This window comes from Lathamus discolor, chromosome 5, assembly GCF_037157495.1.
Source record: "Lathamus discolor isolate bLatDis1 chromosome 5, bLatDis1.hap1, whole genome shotgun sequence".
NCBI lineage: Eukaryota > Metazoa > Chordata > Aves > Psittaciformes > Psittacidae > Lathamus > Lathamus discolor.
Window position 1 is genome coordinate 119671231 of NC_088888.1, and position 6586 is coordinate 119677816.

The window sequence follows — 6586 nt, forward strand, 5'->3', positions numbered from 1 at the left end:
TCTTAAAGCGGTGTGTGCGTGGCATTGGGAAGCCATGGAGTAGAAATAACCCTGTATCTGCTTGGCATGCTACAGCTCTGAAGTTTACCACTCTCAGTACTGCCACAAAGCAGGCAGTTTGAGTAAGGCTGGGAAAGGACCCAAGCAGGCACAGAACTGGGAACGCTGCCCCATGCAGCGAGCTCTTGTTCTGATGTAAAACGTGCCATGCTGGGAGCAGCGTGCTGCCTGGTTGGACTGCATTGCTCCAGGAGTTCAGTCACATCAGAGATGCGAGAAATGAGCTGGAGAGAGGGTTTGTGATTGAGGACAGGGATTGTAGGGAAGGTCTTGCTATTTCTCAGGGTGGCAGGCAGAGCAGCACATCCATCCCTGACTGCAGCAATGCCCTCTGCACATGGAGCACAGCAGCACTCCATGCTACAGCTGCAGCCTTTGCAGAGCTGGGAAGAGCCTGGCAGATGTAGGACCAACACTGGCAAAGGTAAATGTTGGAGCATATAATCAGGTCACCTCCAGTGGTGGTGGGTCAGGAGGAAGCTCTCACATCAGCCTGCAGCTTCCCCACTGCCAGCTCTCTTGCTGCTTTCTCTTTCATAGGAGCATGTCTCCTATGAAGACAGGCTGGGAGAGTTGGGCTTGTTCAGCCTGGAGAAGAGAAGGTGCAGGGAGACCTTAGAGCAGCTTCCAGTGCCTAAAGGAGCTACAAGAAAACTGGAGATGGGCTTTGGACAAGGGCCTGTAGGGACAGAACAAGGGGGAATGGCTTTAACCTGCCAGAGGGGAGACTGAGATGGAACATTAGGAATAGGCTGTCCTCTGTGAGGGTGCTGAGGCGCTGGCACAGACTACCCAGAGAAGCTGTGGCTGCCCCATCCCTGGCAGTGTTCAAGGCCAGGTTGGATGGGGCTTGGAACAACCTGCTCTAGTGGAAGGTGTCCCTGCCCGCGGCAGACGGTTGGAACTGGATGAGCTTTAAGGTCCCTTCCAGCCCAAACCATTCCAGGTTTCTGTGATTCTCTGAAGCAGACACTGAGGTTGGTTGCAAGATCTTTCTCTTTGTGGTCAGAGTAGAGGTGCTGCTGATCACCACTAAAACCTCAATGTCAGAAACTCCTCTCAAAATAGAATCTTCGTTTTTTTTAGTTTCTATTTTAAATGTGGATCCATATAAAGTCATCCCCCGTCTCCCGTCACCCTGCCCAGGATGTGTGCTTCAGGTGTGTTGTGTTGCAGGTGGGTGTCGTCTTTATTCCCCACTGTAACTGGGAACATACTGGGAGCGTGGGACAGGCTGTCAGCATGACCCACACATGATTTACTGGTCTTTCTTGTTCATCCTCCGTGCGAACGTGCAGGTCCCAGCTCACAGATCAGTAGCACTGTGCTATCGCAGCAATCCAGCTCCAGGCACTTCTGGGACAGAGTTGCTGATAGCTGCACCCCAAAACCACCCTGAGCACCACACCCAGCATGTATGCAAACACACAGAGCTTTATTTGAAGTGGATGGAGGGATGCAAGCATCCGGTATGCCTCTCTACAGCTACCTGAAAGAAGGATGGCCAGTCTCTTAAGTAACAAGCTGTAGGACAAGTGGAAACAGCCTTAAGATGCACCAAGGGAGGTTTAGACTGGAGATCAGGAACAATTCCTTCCCCAAAGGGTGCTCAGGCATTGGAACAGGCTGCCCAGGGCAGTGCTGGAGTCACCGTCCCTGCAAGTGTTCACACACTGTGTAGACGAGGCCCTTAGTGACATGGTTTAGCAGTGGCAGTGCTGGGGAACAGGAGGCACGGGTGGCCCTGGCCAAGCTGGTGTGCACCTCGCCAGCTTGAGGGATGAGCATGGCATGCTCCTGTCTGCAGTGTGGTGGGGCAGTACCCCCCACCTCTGCCTTGAGCTGGCACCTGAGCCTCCTGTATTCCACATGGTCCTGGCCAGAAAAGGTTTATGGTCCTTAGTGCTGCAGTAAAGAGAAAAACCCCAAATGTTGCTTCTGCAAAAAATGTGCTCAAAGCCCCTTTGTGCTGGGTGCACTGACTGAGGGGAGCAGCCTCCACACTCCTCTCAGTACTGGAGCCTTAAGGTCAGCCTGAAAGGCAGGATGGGGAGCTCTGCACTGCTGGGGGTCGGGCTTTAGTCGTTCTTTGGTGGCTCTTCGGTATTCTAAGGTTCGGTCTGTGGTGCCCGTTTGGGGGTTCCTCACCGCACCTCAAGAGTGATGGACTTGGGGAAGTGCAGGTCTGGGTTGATGGTCTCAAAGCAGAGCTGTCACAGGCGGCGAGGATCAGCTTTAGAGCTGACCAAACCGTGCTGCGCCTCACAGGATCTTGATTCTGAGCGCTTCTCGGAAGAGGGAAGAGGAAAGCCCCACTGCATCCAGGGGGATGCGGGTCCAGTGCCGGCCCCTGCCCGTTACCTTGTAGCGGGGTTGGGAGAGGGGTGTCTCTGGCGCTCCCCGCGCCGCACCGCCCGCGGCACAATGGCGCCACCTGTCGGCCGCGCACGGCGCTGCTCAGCAGCTCGAGCACCCGCTGGAGCCGCTCTCCAGGGTTGGGAATTGTGGCTGGAAAGATGGTCGTTGGGAAAGGACCTGGGAGTGCTGGCTGGCGGCAGCTGAACATGAGCAGCGTGCGCCCAGGCAGCCAAGAAGCCATCAGCATCCTGGCCTGTATCAGCACCAGTGTGGCAGCAGGGCCAGGGCAGTGATTGTGTCCCTGCACTGGGCGCTGGTGAGGCTGCACCTCGAATCCTGTGCTCAGTTCTGGGCCCCTCACTACAAGAGAGACATTGAGGGGCTGGAGCGGGGCCAGAGAAGCGCAACGGAGCTGGTAAAGTACCTGGAGCACAAGTTTGGTGGGGAGCGGCTGAGGGACCTGGGGGGTTCAGTCTGGAGAAGAGAAGGCTCAGGGGGGACCTGATCACTCCCTACAGCTGCCTGACAGGAGGATGGAGCCAGGAGGGGGCTGGTCCCTTCCACCAAGTAACAAGGGATGAGACAAGAGGAAACAGCATCAAGCTACTTCAGGGGTGGTTAAGACTGGAGATTAGAAACCATTTTTTCACCAAGAGGGTGCTCAGGCATTGGAACAGGCTGCCCAGGGCAGTGCTGGAGTCACCATCCCTGCAAGTGTTCACAAACCATGCAGATGAGGCCCTCAGAGCCATGGGTTAGTGATGGCCTTGACAGTGCTGGGGTAATGGTTGGACTTGATGATCTTAAAGGTCTTTTCCAACCGAGTTGATGCTATGATTCTATGACCCTTCCGGCAGTGCCCCCCAGCACTGGTTTGGGGGTACTCACAGACCTGGGGCTCCCACTGGACCCAGTGGTGGATGCAGAGGCAGCTCAAAGGCTGCTCCCACCTCCAGATCAGCACCAGCAGCTCTTGAGATGGGTGTCACAGTATTTCTGTCCTTCTTCTAGGTTAGTCCACCCTATGTTCCCCAGAAGTGAAGTTTCAAAGAGGCAAACCACCAGCTACCCAGAACCACTGCAAAAATCTCTTTTCTTTAAGGCAGGATTTCTTTGTTCAGTGCTTCTTCTCAGTCAATGAATAAACATTAAAAGCAGAGGCTTTAGTGGGGTCAAGAAAACACTTCAGAAGTAATGATTTATTATTATTTTTTGTTTTCCACTGCTATAATTTCAGGGAACAGTCAGGACCTCAGGCCTGCCCTAGGTTTTATCTTACCATATTCATAAGCAGAAAGACATTTTGCCTGTAGATGACCCGTGGGGCAGCAGTCACATGTCCGCTAGCTGCACTGCTGGCTGTCACCCAGCCTGGGTTTTACACTATAATTATTAAGCTAAGTCCTCCAAGGGTTTCCACTGCATCCCTTCCTAAATGGCATTAACCCTTGGGATGCTACAGCCATGCCAATCGTATGCTGGGCTGCATCAAATGAAGTGTGACCAGCAGGTCAAAGGAGGAGATTCTGCGCCTGTACTCTGCTCTCATGAGAACTCACCTGCAGTATTGTGTTCAGCTCTGGGTCCCTCAGCACAAGTGGAGGTCATGAAGATGCTCTGAGGGCTCAAGCAGCTCTGGTCTGAAGCCAGGCTGAGAGAGCTGGGCTGGTTCAGCCTGGAAAAGAGAAGGCTCCTTAAGGGGAGACCTTAGAGCAGCTGTTTGGGGAACTGGCCACCAGAAAAGGAGACACCAGCTTTGTGGAGGTTCAGTGTCTGTCAGCTGTTGCTTGATTTGGCCATGTGGTTCAGAATGCCTGTCATAGGGAGCTGTATGTCTTTAAAACTCTTGAGAGCATGGTTAAACTCTGAGACTTACCTTAAACCTCTTTGATGCAGATCCTAAAGCTCTGCTTGTTTTCTGATCAGTACCGCCACTGCATTCATGATGCTACCAACCATGCAATGAAAAGTGATGTTTTTCCTGAAAACTGTATCCTGAAGTCAGATCTCCAGGAGGCTCAGAAGCTTTACAGGGGCACATTTTAATTGTATAAATTAAATCATTTCAATACCATTGCATCTTATATCAGCTTTCCAATGGTTCCCCTACATTTGGGGCTTATTCTGTTGAGGAAGTGGAGGTATTAATTCAGTTATTGTGATCTGGACTGTACTCAGGAGAGTTCCAGAGATGTGAGAGCTAACAGCCAAGTGTGGTGAGAGCCGTCAGAGGCCCTTTGGTGGTCAGCAGCTCTTTGCAGGCACTCCAGCAGCCTTTGGGAGCTGTCAGGGGACATCTCTTGTTGAAGCTGCTGCTTGTCTTTTTTGCCTCCCGTCTGATTGAAATCCTCACTGCACAGCATTGTACCTGCTTGAAAGAGAACCAGGAAGTTCAGTTTTCAACAGATGAAAATTGAATTCAGTTCCTCGCTGAGTGAAAATTGATGTTTAAAGCCACAAAGCGTTGTTTTGTTCCCAAGTGTTTTATAGAAGAGAGGAACAGAGTTTAAGTTTTGCCTTATTCCTGTCGTGTTTTCCTTTTTTCTCTCTTTCCCAGTAGCAATATGAAAAGAGGAAAAATTAGATATAAAAAGAGGAAAATGATGGGAAGTATGAGGGCAGAGGGAAAGAATTAAAGTTCCTGTTTCTTCCAGTTCCGTTCTGGTTTGATCCCAGAACTTGTATGTTAAGTTATGAACTTAAACACTGATATTTGTATCTCTTGCAGTGCTCTGATGTGTTTTTTACCCCATCCTTCAGACTTACTAAAGTGAAAGCAGTGACTACCGAATGCATTTTCCTTTGCAGTTTACTGCCAGTAGCAATAGTTGATGGTAGTGACATAATTCCGTAAGTTATGTGGCAGATCAGGCTTACCTGACTCCTCAAAAAGGCCCCAGATGCTTATTAATGGAGGCATCCAAACGTCCTGTGATGTTTGACCTCACTTTGTTATCCTGGTCATGAATCTAAAGAAGACTATCAGCTTGGGCAGATACCAATGTCCTAGATGCTCCATTGCGATTCAGTACAATACTGACCTATTTATTTCTATACTTCGTTAGATGCTCTAATATTTTTCCAATTTTTCTCTTCTAAAAGACAAATTTCCTGTCTTTTACTTGAGGCTTCTTGCTCGCTGTTAAATGTTGTTCAGTCCTAACTGAGCTAGGAAGAAGCAGAGAGGGGAAAATGGAAAAGGCAGCTAGTAATGAGTGGTGCAGTAGGAAGCTGTAATGCATGGACAGCATGTCTGTGTCACACACAGCTGCTCTAAGAGAAGTTTCAGGACACATAGCCCTCAGTGTCTGGAAACCAGTGTGTGAGCATGTAATTATAGGGCACACATATCACAGGGTCACACTTATATTCCACAAACAATATTAAATTACTGACTTGTAACTTGTAAGCATTGACCTTTGCAGTTTGGGGTCCTCAAGTTAAACCAAAGCCATGTGTTACTTCACTTGACTAATAGATTGCCAGCAACAGAGAAACTTTGTCTTCTCTCAGATTTTGGCACTGGGTTTCTGAGCCACTGATGACCTGTAGTCATGTTTTAATGGGAGATCTTGTGCAGTGGTGCCTTTCCTTAAAGGTTTCTCTGAATCGGATCTCACATCCTTTAACAGGTCAGCTACTGAAGCACAATTGATCCAGTGTTTCAAGTGTTTCCTTATACCTGTGAATGCCCTTTTGAAGCAGAAGACATCTTGCCAGAATTGTGATCCCATCTGTCTTGGTCTTGTAAAATTATTTGGGTCGGAAGGAACCTTTGGTGGGCATCTAGTCCCATCACCTGCTCAGAACTGGTCCAGTTAGCAGGAGTTTTGCAATGAACATACTACAGTGGCAATGCTGTGGGTCTCAGAAGCCCTCCATCTGTAGAGACATTCAAAACTCAACTGGACAGAGACCTGGACAACCTGCTCTGGCTGACCGTGCTTGACCAGGTGGGTTGAACTAGATAATCTCAGTAAGTCCTTTCCAACCCCGGCTATCCTTTGATTCTTTAAGAATCATGTTCATGGCTATCAAGTATTTTCCACATGTGAGTGAAAGAGCTTGGTTTTGATTACTGGAAATAATCCAATGGGAGATTATTTGGGAAAATTAAACAGTGCTGGAAAATAGGCTCTCCAGTGCTCTCTGTAAAGCATCTGACTGG